Source organism: Mus pahari, chromosome 19 (assembly GCF_900095145.1).
Source record: "Mus pahari chromosome 19, PAHARI_EIJ_v1.1, whole genome shotgun sequence".
NCBI classification, from domain to species: domain Eukaryota; kingdom Metazoa; phylum Chordata; class Mammalia; order Rodentia; family Muridae; genus Mus; species Mus pahari.
Genome location: NC_034608.1, coordinates 51,718,685 through 51,738,029, shown reverse-complemented (window position 1 = coordinate 51,738,029; position 19,345 = coordinate 51,718,685). Strand labels below are relative to the sequence as shown.

Here is a 19,345-nt window from a genome sequence, read left to right as displayed (position 1 = left end):
TTCCATTTTTAGATCCTGGATGGCTTTGTTCCATTCCCTCACCTGTTTGGTTGTGTTTTCTTGTAAGTCTTTAAGGGATTTTTGTGCTTCCTCTTTAAAGTCTTCTACCTGTTTACCTGTATTCTCCTGTATTTCTTTAAGATAGTTATTTATGTCCTTCTTAAAATCCTCTATCATCATCATGAGAAGTGATTTTAAATCCACATCTTGTTTTTCTGGTGTGTTGTGGTATACAGGACTTGCTGTGGTGTTAGAACTGGGTTCTGATGACACCATGTAGTCTTGGTTTCTGTTGGTAAGATTCTTGTGTTTGCCTTTTGCCATCTGGCGATCTCTGGTGCTCAATGTTCTTGCTGTCTCTGGCAGGAGCTTGTTCCTTCTGTGGGTTCTTAAGCCTATGTCAGCACTCCTGGGAGACCAGCTCTTCCCTGGTGGAATTTGTGTACAGAGGGCTCTGGAACAGCCCAAGCTCTCGGTGCAGATGGCGACTGGAAGCATCCTGTCCCAGTTGCTGCACTGTTTCTGTGTTTGGAGATTTGTTGCCGTTGTTGTTACTGTTTTGTTTTGTTTTCTGAGACAGGGTCTCAGTTTGCAGCCCACACTGTCTTGGAATTCATGACAAAGCCAACGTGGCCTTGAGCTTGTGGCCAACCTCCTGTCTGGGTGCTCAGATCACAGGCATGAGCCTTTGTATCTGGCTCTGTCACCTGTTTATTATAGGCAGCAGTCATGGGTGAATTCAAGCTGAAAACGCTTGAGTTTTGTGACTCAGCTCAACTTTTCTTCTACTTCTTGCTCATAAGGCTTGGCTGTTGCACTTTATTCTGTGAAAATACACGTCGCTATCTGGGCAGAGTTTATAATGTGTCATTTCCCTTCTCAATACCACCACTTATTTTTTTTGCCGTGGCTTGTTCTTTAAGCCCAAAGGATTTTATTTCTGCTTTTCCCATGGGAGTCTCAGGAGTATCACCTGGACCATTTCCCCAGGTTTAGGAAACAAATCAGACAAAAATCACTCTCCCAACCTTCTTATTCTAAGCACCCTGCTTCCCAGAAAAGTCTACGTCTGTGAAAAGTTTACTACTGCTGTGTGTGGGAGGGCAAGCCTAGCTGGCTCTCCCCTCTAGCAGGACTGGACTGCTCCTAAAGACCTTTTCAAAAGTTCAGTCATTGTTTTTAGTCATTGATGTCGCATATAAAGTACCACGGTGCCCATAGCGTCTAAGCTCTTTTGATGTTACGTGGTACAAATGACAGTTGCCACTGCTACTGCATTCGTCCCTGAGAGTTTTCAGCGGGCATAAATAACGTGTAAATAAAGTGGGAGGCGATGGAAGATTGTGTCATGGAACGGTCTAAATTAGACCGAGTCCCCGCGGCTCTTCTCGTCGGTTTCAAAGTGGCACAGATAAGGTTTTCCTTCAGCGTGTGTAGCTGGAAGACCACTCTCTTCAGTTGGTATTTTTTTAAAAAATGTCACTTAAGACTTCCAGCATCATGATTGACTGGGGTGCCAGTTCAGAATGGAGATCTTTCAGCCTTGAGCTAATCTTTCTGGGTTGGACTCAAGGGGTATAAGATAAGAATTTGCAGACACAGAGGCAGAGAGGTAGTGGGAGGAGGGTCATAACACTTGCCTTGATGCAAAAACACAAACACTGCATCACACGTGTGTACTCTCACACATACGTGACATATAGATGCACGATGATAATAACCAAGATAAAAATAAGTGAATAATTCATAGGCACCAAATGCTCTATGCATTCAGCATTCCTTCCATCTCCTTAATTAATTAATGAGTTGCCTCCTGATCTTTGCTTGGCTTTCCAAGTTCCTGGGTGCTATTACAAATGGAGCTGATACTGTCCGTGAAACATATCCCCTGCTTTCAAGTCAGCAAACGTGCCTTAGGATGACGTGCAGGAATAGTTTGGAAGCATTCTCCCCACCCCACCCCTTCCTGGGGTCAGTTGGGAATGTGGCATTGGCATAGAGCTTCAGATCTTAAACACAGAGGTCCTCAATAGTAATATTTATACTCCGTCGACCACTGCGGTGAGTACCTGTCTGCTATGGATAACTTTGTCTCTGTTGTCTCTCCTTTCTCGTGGTTTGTATTTGACTTAGCAGCATTAGTTGTTCTGGATGACCACAGTCTCACAGAGCCAGCTACATTAATGCCCTAAGAACAGTCAGGAAAAGCTTTGTGAAGGTTATCCCATTAATTTCTGGGAGTTAAATTTTGCTGTAAACTCAAGCAAAAAACATACAAGTGGTCTGTTAGGTCAGTTTAATAGGAATCGTTTCCATCCTTTTTGTTTGCTTAAAAAAAATTTTTTTTTTATTATTTTGCATTTTTATTGGGTATTTTCTTTATTTACATTTCAAATATTATCCCATTCCCCCTCCCCTGCTTCTATGAGGGTGTTCTGTCAGGTCAATTTAATCAGGATCTGTTTCCATCTTTTTCGTTTGCTTTTTATTTATTTATTTTATTTATTTATTTTATTTTTTTGACTCCCTTCTTAATTCACGAGATTCTACTTCAATGTTTCTCAACCTGTGGGTTGTGATCCCACTGGGGGTCGCAGAGCAGATATCCTGCATATCCGATATTTACATTAGGATTCATAACGGTATCAAATTTACAGTTCTGAAGTAGCAACAAAAACAATTGTACGGTTGGGGGCCACCACAACAAGAGGAACTGTATAAAAGAGCGGCAGCATTAGGGAGGGTGAGAGCTGCTGCTCTATTCAGATCTACTTAGGGCCCAGCCATCAAATTATATGTTATTTCTTTAGGCAAGTTCCACCAAACACCTAGTCTGAAAGTAGAAACAAGAAAAAAAAAATGTGGGTGTAATTGACCTCAAATTGATACCAATTGTGCTGGTTTTCCATTGAAATGGACATTGATTCTCTTTGGGGCTTGAGTCAAAACTTCTGGCTTTGCTCACTGATCCATAATTGAAAATAATTTCTTCCTCTGGGGGTGAATTCTTCTCCCACCCCTGCCTCAGTCCAGAATTATTAAATTCGAGTCACATGAGACAGCACTAATCTGTCCCGGATGAAATTCTGGAATTTTTTTTTTTTTTTTTAAATCCTCAAAAGGCTCGAGTTTATCTGAGGCTTGGAAGAAAATGAGGAACTATTAATACCACAAGGTTTCCACTGAAGGAAGAATAAGAGGGTTGTTTTCCTCTTACGTAATTAGCTTTCAGCCCTGGGTGAAGGAGCTGTCGATGGCTACTTTTCTTTGTCTTAAAGGGTCTTTCCCTTATTTCTGATGGGGAAATGAAAATGTTAGAAGGCAAGCACTGTGTCCGTACCCCAGCTTTCAGATCTTTCTTGGGAAATGCAAACAAATGAAAGGCGTCCTCGCCTTCTAACTTCTGTATTCAGCCCCTTATGAGACTCTAAGCCAATACGGTTTGCCCCTTGGGGAATCTGAGCCCTGGGAGTCTTTAAATGTGCCTAGAAGGATTTTAAAATTTTTTTCATTTTTTTTTCTCCAAAGCTCCACAGGCATTGCACATTCTGAAAATAAAACTGCCTTCATTAGCTAGAATGTCATGGTATTTTTTTGCTTTTGATTAGAGTCAAATTAATTCAGTTTGATAACATTGATTACAAGCTGATCTAAAGCTGTGATTAGAGCTTTATATATCTTAGATGATTAAATGTGGAAATAGGTTAATTATGTCTTAATAAATGCAGTTGATTTGATAGAAAGAAACTTATGCAACCCAAAATTAGGCAGAAAAGTATGACAAAATTTCAGAAATTCCTGTATGCATCTTGTACTGACAGAATAGTAAGACCAATGAAAATTTCAAATGTATCTATTTTAGAAATCTTCTGGAATCATAAGATTCAATATATTTATTATTTTTGGTCACCTTAATGTGAAAAATACAAAGTCAAATTATTCTCTCTCTCTCTCTCTCTCTCTCTCTCTCTCTCTCTCTCTCTCTCCCTCTCTCTCACACACACACACACACACACACACACAAACACACACACTGACCTAAACAATAAACACAACTGTACAAATATTATATTAAGAAACAAAAGAAAAATGTAATTTTCCAGTTGCTGAAAGTCCTCAGATGCTATCTCATGTGTGAACACTCTGCACGGGCAGTTGAACCAGTTTGGAGGGTATAAATAGAAGCACACCAGATTTTTCTGATCTCATATGAATCATTAGCCTTGTTGAAAGCCATCTCTTTGAGGAAGCGGACAGTTAGCGTCCCTGAGCTAATGCTATGGGCGGGGCGGGGTTGGGGTTTTCACAATCCTGCTCTGATCCTTGTGGCTTTGGGCATGACTTTTGTGACTCACCTGGCTCCGGCTGCTCAGACACACAGCCCAGAGTTCACGTCGCTGAAGGGCACTGACAGTATCATTGTTACCCCAGGGTATGCCCTTTAAAGGTTACTGGTGAGGAGATGTGAGAGGCTTCGGGATTCAGCAACACGTGACTGCGTTTAAGCCATATTCCCCTCTAGGACCGTAGCTCTAGAAGTGATTGCAGAGGACTTCTTGGCTCTCTGGAAATGTCGAGCTGCTTCTGTCTCCATGCAGAAGTGACTCGGAGACATCAGAGTGTGTTAACTGTCAGTTGTGGAGTTGCATGCGTGATCGCGGCATGCCGAGCGGAACACATGGCTCAAAATAAATGACAGTGGCAGAGGCTTCTTCACGTACCCAGCGTCCTCAAATGTAAAAGAGTCGTGGGGCAGATGGCCTTTATAGACCTCTTAGGCACTAATTAACTTTCTGTAGCTCTACGTTTCCTTGAATAGCAAACATTGGGATAAAGATTGGCCCGGGTACAGCAGTCTGATGACGCTGACATCAGATTGTTGGCATATTTACAGGTGCGGAAGACTTTTATTTGGGATTGAGGAAAGCTGGTGCATAGTTTAACAAAGGGAAGGAAGGGAAGGAGAAGGAGAGAGGAGAGAAGGAGGTCTTAGACGTGGAAGACCAGTTTTGTAGAGGAGACCAGTTTTGACCCGTGTATGCTTCTATTCTGGATCGTTTACCCCAGGGGACTTGAAGGCTTAATGATCAGGTCTTTAGCTGTGTGATTTTCCACTGTCCATGGCTTTAAAGCTCTTGGCTTCTCATGTGGTTTTCATTCCCAGTTCTCTCTCCCGCACACAGGACCTGGGGGGGCTCGGCTGCTGTGAATGCTTTGGTAGGCATGTCTCACTAAACTCAGCTGCCATCTACTTAGAATTTAAACAGGACTAGCCCTTATTGTTCTGAGCCTCTCTTATAGAACCTTCTCAATACCCTCAGTGATTTATTCTCCCTCTTATTTTATGGAACCAAGAAGTGGAGGCTTGTTTTTTGGGTTGTTTTTGTTTGTTTGTTTGTTTTTGAGAGACTGAGTAATTCGCCTGCAGCCACACAATGTGGTAAAAACAGGATTCGGATGAAGTGAGTTTCTGGAAAGTCTGCACATCATCTCTCCGCTGAGATTCCCTTCCGTTTGCTGCGAGGGTGGCCACTTCCGGCTTTTTCATCCTGGGCAGAGAGCACAGGACCAGCAGCTCGCCCTTGGCCCTCAGTTATCCTCAGAGGTGGAAGGGAGGGTGGGATAGCCGGGCGTCCTTGCCAGCTTCCCCAGGAAAGCAGAAATATACAACCTGAGATCCAGGCTAGAGATTTAAAAATAGATATGCACAAAGCAAAAAAACCGTGCACCTTTTATAAAAGCACATTCAAACCAGATGTTGTGGGTTTCGCAGGTTGGATGGATCCTCTTGGGAGGGGCTGGGAGTGGGAAGAAAGGCTAGAAGATGTTAAGAAAGGATTACATAAAACAGAGGGGGTGACATTGTGGGGTGAGCTTGAAAATGTAATCAATACAGTCTTCTCTTGCAAAGGGGAAAGGGAATAACAAAACCGCCATTAGGGCCTAGAAAACCATGCAAAAACAAAACAAAACAAAACAAAACAAAACAAAACAAAAACCCCAAGAAAACATGCATGGATGGGTCCATTTTAAAATTAATTATTCACTTTACATCCCAATAGCAGTCCCCTTCCTCCTGGTCCCTCCCCCTACATAGCCCCTCTCTTCATTTCCTGCTTCTGAGAAGGGGGAGGACCCCCCTGGGTATCACCCTACCCTGGCACATCAAATCACTGCAGTACTGAGGCGCATCCTCTCCCACTGAGGCCAGACGAGGCATCCCAGTTAGGAGAGCAAGATCCTCAGGCAGGCGACAGATTCAAGGACAGTCCCCTGCTCCAGTTGATGAAGACCAAGCTGTATATCTGCTACATATGTGCGGGGAGACATAGATCCAGCCCATGCTTGCTCTTTGGTTGGTGGTTCCATCTCTGGGAGCCCCCACAGATCCAAGTTGGTTGACTCAGTTGGTGCAGGCATAGGTTTTATAGTGAGCATCAGCCACACATAGACAGGAACTTAGCTCCACTGGGTATTTAGGCTCTGTCAGTTTGAGGCCTCTGTCACGCCCACAGCAAGTGAATGTGAACAGAGCCAGAATTTTATGAATGACAAAAGGATAGTGTTACCTTGCAGATGGCAAAGCTAAAGTTCTCCATGCGTGGCCAAAGGACTTGTTGTTCAAGGTGGATCAACAGGTTTAGGGCAGATCCCGTGTGACAGTTTCATGATCTGCCCCATCGGTCATTCTGTAATGCCAGATTCAAATGCTGTGTCTGCCCTTGCACAGTCCTATTGAGCTTGGGGTACACCTGTTTGATCAACTTTTCTTCTGTGTATTGCCTTGCCTCTGCAGGGTATTTGGCCAATGTTAATGATCACAGCAGTCAATATTAAGATGTTCTGTGGGTCTCCAAATGCTCTGGCAATGAAACCGGCTACGTATCACTGCTTTCTGTTCTGTTTTAGTTTCAGCCCTGTTGATTAGCTACCTGTATGAATATGAACCCATAATTCTTGTTGTATTAATGCCTCCATTTGGCCAAAGCAGAGTGGTTTCTTTGTTTTTCTGTTTTTTTTTTTTTTTTTTTTTGGGGGGGGTGTTGTTTGTTTGTTTGTTTCCTCTAGACAGGGTTTCTCTGTGTAGCCCTGGCTGTCCTGGAACTCACTCTGTGGACCAGGCTGGCCTCGAACTCAGAAATCTGCCTGCCTCTACCTCCCAAGTGCTGGGATTAAAGGAGTACGCCACCACTGCCTGGCGAGCGGTTTTATAATATATTTTCTAAGGAGGTGTGTAGAGCCAAAGTTTCTATGGAAAAAAAAAAAAACTCTTTGGGGGTCCTGAACTAAGGTGGGCCTTTTTGTTAGTATTTCAGTTTCTCTGCCTTGCTGGACTCCTGTCATCGCGACCAGAAAAGAGCAGTGAGGAGCTTACTGGGAGCCGAATATCGTGGCTGGAAAGGCAGCCCTTGCCTTCCAGGCACTTCCATCCGGGAGGAAGAATGCAGATATCCTGGTCACCGCATGTTAAGTTCCATACAAGGGTGAGGATAAAGCTACTGCATTTGCTTATACTGAACCAGACCTGGCCTTGACAGCTTCTTAGGGGAAGACAGAGTTACACTGTATTGCAAAGGGGGTAAGAGCCTGACAGCAAATCACTAAAGCACTGTGTGTCAGGGGGCGGGGCATAGGTATTCCCAAGGCAGAGTGGAGGGGATGTAGGACTACACTGCCTGCATGCGGCTGCTTTATTAGAGTGGAAGATGAGCGTTTAGATAAGCTTCCAGGTAAGTATAAACTAGGGAGGTAACTATCTGAGGTGTTATTTATAGGAACATCTGGTCAGCGAGCATTTGAATGCATCCCCGAGACTGAGAAGATGAAAATACGCACCAATGAGGATGGCTGTGGTGGCCGCAGAGGCACACTGCGCCTGGGACAGGTGAGTCTACAGGAGCGGGGCATATCTAAGGGGTGTTCAGCAGCTGTCTGACCCTGTGACTGTGGAGGTAACTCATCAGTACTGCAACGTAGCAAAGGCAGAAGGACCTTTAACCTAGTTAGAGATAACGCATTTAAAAAAAAAAATTAGTTAATGGGATTATTGAGGTAAGTAGAGAGTTTTTGCAGGTTTTGTAAGTGTCTTCTCAAAAATCAGTTTAAAATCCAACTTCTCTAAACAAGACATAACACTTCTGGAGGAAGATAAACCTGCTTTTCCTGCCTACACAGAGCACGCAAGTCTGATGTCTGGACACATTACTGTATCTGAGCAAATTCATGTGGTCATCAGAGTCCGTGTGGGGCTGTTCTACCTAGAAGGTAGCTACATGTTATTTCTTTGAAGGTGACGATCAGAATTATAACCAGACAACTTGAATTGTTCAGATATACCCATCTGGGGACCAGTGTGCCCATAGTGGACACTTTCTTACATTTGTGCTACACTGGCAACTTATAGTATGGTTTCTGCCGTGTTTCTAAGCCCACAGCACTGTTCCAAGGCCACCAGAGCGGGTACTGTTAGGCTCCCCTTCCCATTTATAGACAGAAAACCAGCAGCGCTAAGAATTTATGTGATTGCCTGGGGACGAGCGGGTAGGGAACTCAGAGCTGGGACACTGTGATTGTACCTAAAGCCTTCTGACCAGCGTGGTCCGAACCCCAGACTTGGACTCTGAACCCTATGCCTTACAAAAGGTAAGCAAAGAAGCAAAAACCCAAACAGCCACAAGCTTGGTTTTCCAGTGGTAGTTCATTCAGTGCCCTCAGGTCTTGTGAGGCTGCCGGCCTCTGAGCAGGCTGTAGTCAAAGGCTGAGGCCTGACTGGCACACATTCTTATTTGCACCGAGGGGATTGGATTACAGGGTCATCTTTGTGCCGGTCCACGCTTCCGGGCTCATTTGCATACAGAGAGAACTGTGTTCAGGTGTTTGCAAAGCCCAGTTGCCATTTCCTTGTTTTGTCACACGTATTTATTTAACCCGTGGTGTACCGGGTTGCAAAACTTGGATATGGGGGTGGAGCTAGGAGTCTGAGAAAACTGAAGGTATAAACTGGCTAGGGTGTTTCTCTGTAAGACACTCAAAAGCTGCCACTGTATTCCTGAGAATGAACGAGAGAGAGAGAGAGAGAGAGAGAGAGAGAGAGAGAGAGAGAGAGAGAGAGACCTTTCTTTGCAGGCTTGCTTTCACTCCCCCACCCCACCCCCAGCTCTCACCCCCACCCCCAGTGCAGCAGCTCAAATGAAACCGATTCATAGAAGACTCAGTACAGATGTTGTTGTCTGCATCAATGACCAAGAAACCTAGAAACTTGTCTGCTTGGCTTCTGCTAAACTTCCATTCCCATTAGTGGTTTAGAGGTTTCAAAAAGCAAAACAAGCCTTAGTTTGCTTACACATACCAGTCATTCCAAAGACAGCCAAGGGCTGGGATCTCTGCAGCTCTGAGCCCACCCCAGGGGAAGGAGAAAAATCATTCTGTGTAGAAACAGAATTAGTAACAGGTTTATTTTCACATCAGGATTTTCTGCTCATTAAAAACAAACAAACAAACAAAAGAAAGAGGCTGTCAAGCCTGCAATCTAGCTCAGAAGGTAAAGGCGCTCGTCTGCTCAAGAGTTCAGCTCCAGAAACCATGTAAACATAGAAGCAGAGAGCTGACACAGCAGTATGGTCCTGTGACCTACACACACACACACACACACACACACACACACACACACACACACACACACACACTTTAAAGAGGCTGTCAATCCAGTGCCCACTCTTTAGGATTTGGGCATGTGGTACCTTCCTCTGCCATCTTGTAGATGTGGCAATGCCCAAAGGGCGTTCTGGAGTGTGGAACCCAGGGCGCTGAGATGCAAGCTTCCAGAATTCTATATGCCTTCATTTCTTCCATTCGCATTTGCCCAGCCCCTCATCAGCTAAGAAAGCATCTCAACTTACCGTGTCAATAAAGACTGTGGCCTTGTTGGCCAACACTCCGATTTTCTCATCCTGTGACAGACCATCACTGGGAACCAACCATAAGGCTGCTTTCAGTATTACAGGAAACCACACATGGTGAAGAACCTGCCAGAGCCAGGCTCTGGGATCTGTCACCCCTTGGTTTAGCCTTCGTAGTCAGACAAACTTGGAGTTCCTGTCTTATCTTTCCATCCTCTGTGACCCATTTGACTTGAGTTCCCGCCTCTCACTTGAGTCCTCCCTCCTTCTGGAGTCTTCTCTAGATGTCTGCCTTGAGAGCCCACATGCACTTTTGGGTGATCTTAGCATCTCAGTAACATAGTCCTGGTGGTGACCTGACCTGAGAATGGACACGCCTCTGTCCACTGGGGACTCTGAGCAAGTGACTTTACATGGGAGGAAGGCTCAGTAGAGGACCTTTGAGTACATGTTAGAAGAGCTAAGATACTTAGGGTTGTGTGTGTGCACGCAGAAATAAGTGATGGAAGCCTGACAGGAGTGTCTAGCTTAACTCTATCAGTAGGGCTGGGGTTGTCTTTTGTATCTGTAGATCCAGCACCTGCAGACTCAATCAACTCTGGGTCAAGCACTATGTAGTTAATACAATGGTAGGATCTATGCAGACAGGTACACACCTTTATTTCTTGTCATCATCCACTACGTGATACAGCATAATAACTATTTTTTATTGGTTATTTTATTTATTTACATTTCAAATGTTGTCCCCCTTCCTGATTTCCCTTCAGCAAGCCCCCTATCCCATCCTTCTACCCCTTTGTCTCTATGAAGGTGTTCTTCCCCCATTTCCCACTTCACCATTCTAGCACCCCCCCCCCCCAATGCTGGGGCATTGAGCCTCCACAGGACCAAAGGCCTCCTCTCCCACTGATGTCAGATAGGACCATCCTCTGCTACATATATAGCTGGCGCCATCGGTCCCTCCATGTGTTCTCTTTGGTTGGTGGTTTAGTCCTGGGAGCTTTGGGGTGTCTGGTTGGTTGATGTTGTTTTTCCTGTGGGGTTGCACATCCCTTCAGCTCCTCAGACCTTACCCTAACTCTTCCATTGGGTTCCCTGGGCTCAGTCCGATGGTTGGCTGTGAGCATCTGCATCTGTTTTGGTCAGGTGCTGGCAGAGCCTCTCAGGGGAAAGCTATATCAGGCTCCAGTCAGCAAGCTCTTGTTGGCATCAGCTATAGTGTTGGGGTTTAGTGTCTGCAGTGGGATGGATCCCTAGGTGGGATGCCTCAGAATGGCCTTTCCGGAACAATTCTGGGTTAAAATTCTTGAGATGGGTGGCTGGCCTTATCCTTAAACTGGGGGGCCATGCCTATCTACTGGAGATGGACTCTACAGGTTCTGTCTCCCCAGTATAATAACTATTTACAAAGCATTATTGTGTATTAGGTATTGTAAGTAATCTAGAGATGATTTAAAGTATATGAAGGAAGTGTGTAGGCTCTATGAAAAATGCATGCCATTATATACAAAGGTCTTGCACATCTGGGATTTGGGTATCTGTGGGATGTCCTGGAATCAATCTCCCTCCACCACTTCCACCCTCTATGCCAATACGAAGGCACGATTGTATGTCTGCCAGGAACCAGCCTAGTTATAGCAACGAGAGCTGGAGGGATACAGATCTTCCAAGCAGTACTAGGATGTTGGGCCTACAGTAAGATGGAGAGACCCTACCGCTGGCCAGTGAGACGGGGATGGTATATTTGGGCCTACAGTAAGATGGAGAGACCCTACCGCTGGCCAGTGAGACGGGAAGGTGTTTAGAGCTCTTTGGGAGAACAGCAAGCCAAGAATCACTCCCAGGTGTGAAAGGCATTCACAGGTGAGGAGATGACCAGACAGCAGAGTCCCCGAGTTCCTCATGCTCAGCAACTGATTGGCTTCTGGGCAACAGCACATCCACAGGCTGGGCAGGCCCTGGGGAGTCTGTGGCTTCCCTTTCAGTGCAGAGGGCCAAAGGAGAACAGCCCTGGGGAGCTGCAACTCTGCTACCTGCAGCATCTTGGGCTGCAGCTGCTGGGATATTGAAAAGGAAAGGGGGAAGAGAGGATTTAATATTTATTAAAGCTTTTGATACCGTCACACTCTGCTCCACCCTAGTCAAGGCTGTGCCCTCACCCCTCCCGGCCCCGCCCCGCTTGCTCTATTGATGATTGGGATGCATAGCTACAGATAGGAGTTGCAGTAAGAGGTTGACTCGGGTTTGTTTTGAGAAACACTAATCGCAATAACACATGGCCTGCAAGTGTGTAAAGAGAGTTTTCAGTCAACATGCCTAAGGAAGGGGCGCTAAAGCTAAGGAGCTAGCTGCGTGTGTGTGTGTGTGTGTGTGTGTGTGTGTGTGTGTGTGTGTGTGTATTAGTCAGCTCAGCCTCATTTGTATGTGGCTTCTAAAATGAATCCACACCTCTTTGAGTTATTAAACCCAGTCACACTGACATCAGAGATAACAATGAGGATTTCACAGATGTTTGAAAAAATGCCAAGAATGTCGTTTGATTTCATCTTTTCTCCTTACTCCTTTCCTGACTTTTTTTTTTTTTTCTCTTTTCCTTTCTGGATGTTATATGCATATATGTGCTATAGCCACACTTCCAGAAAAGTCACAGGACTCCGATGCTGCCTCGCTCCCTTGCTTGCCATGGAGCTGGCTATGACGCCTGTCAGAACCCTCTAGCTAGTGTCTGTCAGCACACAGTCTTGGCTACTGGCTTAGAGAGGACTCATGGTTGAGCCGTGGAGAATGGCAGTTCCTACTTGGCGGTGGCAAGGACCGCCCAGCTGCTTGACAGGTCCATCCAGCCATAAAGCAAATGCCCAACACCGTCCTTAGTACAAAGCCTTTCCTCGTTCCCCACAAAGTAATCCCAGCTGAGTTCTGTCTTCTGCAGACCCTTTAAGTGCGATTGACAGGGAGAAAGCTACGGCCCTGAGACCATGTCCTTTGCCTTGAATGCTATCATCACGTACATGAGCACTGCCAGTTGCACTTCACTCCATGCCCCGTGCTCCTGGCACACTGAGGACTTTAGTGTGATCTGCTGGGCTGAGGTGGCTCTTGTGTGGTTGGAAGGATCCTTCCGGCTGCTACAAAGCCTGCCAATGCCCCTGGCTGTGGCTCCAGATACCCTTTTGTTCCTAAGTACTTGGCCCGGAAAAACAGTTGTGTTTTCAACGGCTTATCATGTACAATGTGTTCTCATCTCTCTATAACCTGAGACATCATGGCGATCTCCCTTGCCTGAAGCTGTCCTTTCTAGTAGTGCCTGTATGGGGCTCTCAGGGTGGGAGGGCACCATCAACAAACAGAGCTTCAGTGGATGGGCCATTTTAAAGATCCAGTGGACCTATGGTGAGGCTCAGTGGTGGACTACCTAGTGTATGTGAGGCCCTGCACTCAACACCCAGCGCTTCCCTAAATAAACAATAAGCCATCTGTGTCACTGAATCTTATTACATAGAAGTTGCATTGAAACTGTAGGACACAGACTAGAGACCTTTCTTTTTTGCTGGTCCAGCCTAGAGATGATTGTTTGAAGGTTGGATGGAACAGAACCATGGGGCAGAGCACTGGCTGGTGGGGAAAAATTTGGAGGCCCTGTTAAGCTGTCAGTTCTTTTCAGTGGCTGCTGCACGCAGGCATTGAACCTTATGGGACTGTTACACTTGATATAGATTGTTTCACTCCATCTGCATGACAGTCACAGGAGGCAGAAACGTTGCTTCACCTCAATGGCGAGGATGTTGAGGACACCTGCTTGTGGTTGTACAGCTAGCAGATGGTAGAGTCAAAGTTAGAAGTTACATAAAGTCCCCACAATTCCTGTCATCCAAAGCGGGCCAGCCACTTGGGCTCAGAAAGAGATCAGGATGAGTCAGGCCCTCTGGGACTCCTGACTGGGAAGTCTCTGGGGGGATGATCTGAGTCATGAGGATCACAGGATGCCTTCCTTACCTTTGGGAACCATCAAACGTTTGCAGAATAACTTTCCACCCCCTCTTTCATTTGTCTCTGACTCAAACTCGCCGAGTGATTCTCAGCCTGTCTCTAAACGAGAAGCATCACTGTGAGGAGATGAAGATTAGTCTAGAACCCAGGGCATCTGATTGCCGATCTGGACCTCTAGTCTGTTTATCAGAGAAAATAGCATTCTCATTAAGCATTGTGCAGAATACTTGCTGGAAGCTCCCGAGATAGCAATGTTACATGACCGATTTACATTTGTGTGTCCAGTATACAGAACAGCAAGGGTCTTGTTGTAGAGATAATCCATATCTTTGGACCAAGGTAGGTTGGTATTTGTGATTTATCTATGAATCAATAAGCCCCACTGTTCTGGCTTCAGAGGGTTTTTTTTTAAATTGAAAATAACATGTTTTTTATACAATTTATTCTGATCATGTCTTCCTCTTCCCCCACACAACCCCCTCTTCCTCCCAGATCCTCCCCACCTCCCCACCCACTCAACTCTTTGCCTTCTGTCTTGCTCCTCAGAGTGATTCTTAATGGCTCATTTTCCTCCCCCTTCTCCCCTCTTCCTCCCACTTCCTATTGTGTAGCTGTTAAGAATTAGAATAGTTTGAAAATGCTTTAGAGGTAGGAACCTCTTTGTCAAAGACAGTCTCAGGTAGACTGTTGATATGGCAGGTGGTTTTGAGCAAATTACACAGCAGGTAGTTTATGCCATCAGCAGCTAATGTAAAAGAATCTAGTCTTTTCCTCCTGTGCCTGGATTCTCCTTCAGTTGCCCAAGGTACGCATGGAGAAGTTCACTCTGTGAAACTGCTGAATTGACCAGGAGGTTGCCATGGTGGTTTGAATATGTTGGGCCCTCTTAGGAGGTGTGGCCTTGTTAGAGGAAGTGCATCACTGTGGGGGTGGGTTTTGAGGTCCTATGCTAAAGCTTTACCCAGGATGGAAAAGACCCTCCTCCTGGCTGCCTGCAGAAGACAGTCTCCTCTTGTTTGCCTTCAGATCAAGATGTAGAACTCTTGCCTCCTCCAGCACCATATCTGCCTGTACACTACCGTGCTTCCTGCCATGGTGATAATGTACTGAACCTCTGAAACTCTAAGCCAGCCCCAATTTAAGTGTTCTCCTTTATAAGAGTTGCCTTGGTCACGGTGTCTCTTCACAGCAACACAAACCCAACAGAATAAGACAGTTGCTTATTCTCCAACCTCATGCCAAGTGAGAAGGGATAAGAAAAAGAACAGGGAAAGGAAGAATGGAGTCACATGAATGGGAAGAGTGGGGGCCATACTGAGCCAGCAGTTGGGGCAGGATTCTAAGATCTCCACAGTAGAAGCCACTCTAGCAAGTTTAAGCACTCAATTCTATGAAGAGTGTGTATAGCTAAGAGGGTAGTAGGGAAGGTTGGTGAGCATGCTTTAGACTAGACCGAGTTCCTAGGAAGGATTTCCAAAGCCATATAGCACCACTGAGTGGCCAAGGGAGCTGGCCCCACCCCCATAGTGAGACAGTGGCTGTGACACAATCCTACTGCTTTTGGTGGATCTAGTGCTCTTAGATCAGGAAACCAATCAGAACATTATCACTGTACTGAGGGTCTAGAACCATGCCTCTAGCTCCCCTGGTCCACATCACAAAAATAGGTGCCTTGCACTGACTTGCTCCCACATTTATAACTACATTCTGATACAAGTGCCGTTGAATGATGCATACTGAATAATTCATCTTAAATGCCATCTCACCGAAAGCTGGGTTGGTCCCTAGCACAGCAGTGGTCAGAGGTGGGGTTTTGTGGCTAGATTATGAGGTCACTGACTTATGAATAGTAATCTGTTTTATAGATTTATAGTCACCAGGCTGCTCTGCCCCATCACACTCTCTTGAGCATGGGGTTGGGAGAGGGGAGGGCGGGTGGCTCAAACTTCTGAACCAGCAAGGCAGAACAAATCTCTCTTCTTTATGTTATGTCTTTAAGGCATTTGTAACAGCGATGCTAAGTCTGGCCCACTCCTCTTACTTCCAATTTCTTTGTTCTCTGTTATTACTTTTGTGTTGGATAAAGTTCTTACCTGGTAAATGTAATAGTGAATCTTCATTGTCAACTGGATGTAGCATCACCTAGGCAACATGCCTGTGGGCATATCTGTAAGTGTTTCCAGAGAGAGCTAAATGTGAGTGGTACCAACACATGGACTGGGGTAGGGCGTGGGGTCCTTGACAGAATGAAAAGGGTAAAGGACAAAGTATGGGCACCGTTTATCTCTGTCTCCTTTCTGACTATGGATATAATGTGACTACCTACTTAACTCCCTTGCCACCATGATTTCCACAAGATGACAGACTGTATCCTCTACATCCATGTGCCAAAGTAAACCCTTTCTTCCTAAGTTGCCTTTGTCTGGCATTTTGTTGCAACAACAAGAAAAATTACTGATACAGTGGATGAGCTATACTACAGATTAAGCCTTTGATGGTCTTGTTTATACAAAGTCACACAGACATTGTCATCACCAAAGTATCTATTTTAAGAGATGCCCCACAGGGTTCTCAGCATTCTGGATCTATTATTCTGCCTTCAATATGTAACAACCACCTCTTTATCAAGCTATTGTTTCATAACCACAAAGAGCCTAATGTATCTAGTTGGCCTACTCAGCTTCTAGTTCAATGGGGCCATTATTTTGTCTACTGGGGGAATCATGACTTCTATAGCTTGGGAGCTTAAGGTCTCAGGAGCAGGAAGCAAATATTTTTCAAATAGGTCATCAGATATAAGAGTCGGCCAGAATGTACTGCTTGGTTCTGTGGTTTGGCATTCTGGCTGCAGGACAAACATCACAGTCTATCTGTTGATCATGTGTTGCATCCTGCATCCTACAGCCTTGCTTAATATTGTCTCCCAGGTAGCTCTGTCACTGGTTAGTGACCATGTCCCTGTTCTAGGAGACCTTGTGAATCTTCTCATTCACTTCTTTTCCAAATCATCGTTACTTTTCTCAAACACCCTATTCATCTCTTTTCCCCTCTTCCATGTGTGTATACGTGTGTGTGCATGGTACATGTGTGTCTACACATGTACATACAAGTGAATGTGCCTATGAATGCATGTATAGAAGCTAGAAGTCAACATTAGGTATCTTTTTCTTTTAAGATTCACCTCCTTATTTTTTTGAGATAGGATTTCTCCTTGAACATGGAACTCATTGATTGACAAAACTGGCTAGTGAGCAAGCTCCCCAGATCCTCCTGTGTCGGCTTTCAGTACTGCTCTGGGATCACATTGGCTCTCAGATATAGCATGCAAAGCGCAGGGGCGATAAGAGGCAAGGGACAGTGTAGAAGAGAGTAAAGTCTAGGCTGTGGCTAAGAATCTGGGGCTAAAAGAGTCATGGCTTCATTCTCAGAGCAGCATTTGTGAGCTCAGTGAACTGAAGGCTTGTGGTCTGTGAGTCATTGAGCAGACAGAGGTGGAGACTTTCAGGGGTTGATACTAATGCTAAGAAAGAAATGATTATTACATAATCATAGGAACATAACTATCTCAGGGTCCTATTTGCAATGAATGGTATAAATACCAAAGATTTGCCATCCTAGGCCCTTTGTGCTAAAACTTTCTGAGACGGAACAGCCCAGTAGAGAGGATAATTTGTATCCATCAGATATTATGATTATTTCATGCACAGAAGCCCTGACTTGCTCATGTATATATGGGCTCTTTGAGAGCAGAGACCAAGCACTTACAGGCTTTGTAATTAATAGCTTCAACACCTGAGTGATGGCCACACAGAGGGACCTCAATAAATAAGATCTTAACGGAGATGATCAAATGATTGTGCCTTCCATGTTAATCCTCACTATTGTCTCTTCTCTATTTTTATTGAAATATATTATTTCACAGATAGTTGTAGTTGCTATCATAATTGGGGACTTGGTAAAAGGAAGAGGAGAAAACAAGAAATAGTGCCCTCCCTGTTTCCTGGGACGATACAGTTTTATATGGAGCCCTGTTACAAGATATCAAACAAAAGCTTTAAAGAAGTGCTGGAGAGATGGCTCAGAGGTTAAGAGCACTGACTGCTCTTCTGAAGGTCCTGAGTTCAAATCCTGGCAACCACATGGTGGCTCACAACCATCCCTAATGAAATCTGACTCCCTCTTCTGGTATGTCTGAAGACAGCTACAGTGTACTTACATATAATAAAAAATAAATCTTAAAAAAAAAAAAAAAAAAAGCTTTAAAGATTACAGAGATGAAGTCCTGCTGGTGCAATTTCCTGCCCTGGTCAAAGAGGAAGAAAATTTTTGATGGAAGAAGGAAAGAATCCTAAACTCACACTATCTACTTTTGACATTACTTACCTAGGCCTGTGAGTTTTCTCCAGGTGGCATCAAATGCATTTTCTTTTCAGTCCTAGACATCAAGCAAGGAGTTAGAGATGTAAAGATGGGTGGGGTGTATCCAAGTCTCAGCCTTCCTGTGGCACAAAGGGAGGAGATTCGCATCTAATGAAGTCATGACACTGTCAGTCCCCTTGGAAATGGCCAATAAACATAAAACTCTAGACAAAAGATGGGATCCTAGAGTAACACATAGGAACTACACTACATAACCAATGCCATGGTTACCTATCAAAGAAGCACCTGGAAAGGAAAAATAAAATAAAGCCAAGAGCATAAGGAAACTCAGAGAGCCACGTGGGCAGGAAAGTAGCAACTTTGTCATGGGGCGTCTAGGTTTTGCTAAAGGTCACAGAAGAAGTGGCCTTTAAGCAATGAATGGTTATTTGTTTGTTTGTTGCTGTTTAGCAAATAGTGAGGGAAGTCTATGCAAAGACAGTAACAAATATTCCAACATTGATAGCACAGAGTACCATTCACACACCTTTATCATTTTGAAAAACAGAAAATAGCTCCTGTCTAAGGGTGGATCATTGTAGAGAACTGGACTCACAGGCCCAAACACCTGACATCAAAAAGCAGAGAACAGCAATCACAAGGGGGGCTCTCAAAGTACAGGACGTAGAATATCCTCATCCTACCATGGTGGTGGGTGAGTGGGGCTGGGCTGAGATGGGAAGAACACAGAAGTGGGAAATATCTCACAATGCACAGAAGTTCTCTTGGGGCAGGACAAGTGAGACTTCAAGAATACAGGATGCCTACTGTCCCATGCTCACCAACTCTGTCCCCTTGCTTGTTCTTTGTTCAGGTGGCAGAGATCTAAACAGCTCATTATAAGGGCAGAGAGGGCAAAGTCAAACTCATTGAACTTGGTGTGTCTCCTGAGCCTCCTTCCACCCCAAGCTTGCAGAAACTGCCTGAGACTCAACTGTCTCAGCTTCTGGTTTCTGGGAATCCAATAAGGATCATCTCTGATATGGCCAGAAGACAAAAGACTCCAAGTGATAAGTAGGGACTACGGGGTAAAGTTG

The 19,345-nt window shown here is 44.9% G+C and overlaps 1 long non-coding RNA gene across 1 annotated transcript in view; it reads left to right on the top strand.

Annotated features, from left to right (window-relative positions):
• LOC110337122 overlaps positions 1-19,345 on the top strand; it is a 47,236-nt gene that overhangs the window by 10,219 nt on the left and 17,672 nt on the right. The window contains exon 2 of the long non-coding RNA XR_002381242.1: positions 7,317-7,484. This is a non-coding gene — a long non-coding RNA (uncharacterized LOC110337122). The remainder of the gene's footprint in view (positions 1-7,316; positions 7,485-19,345) is intronic.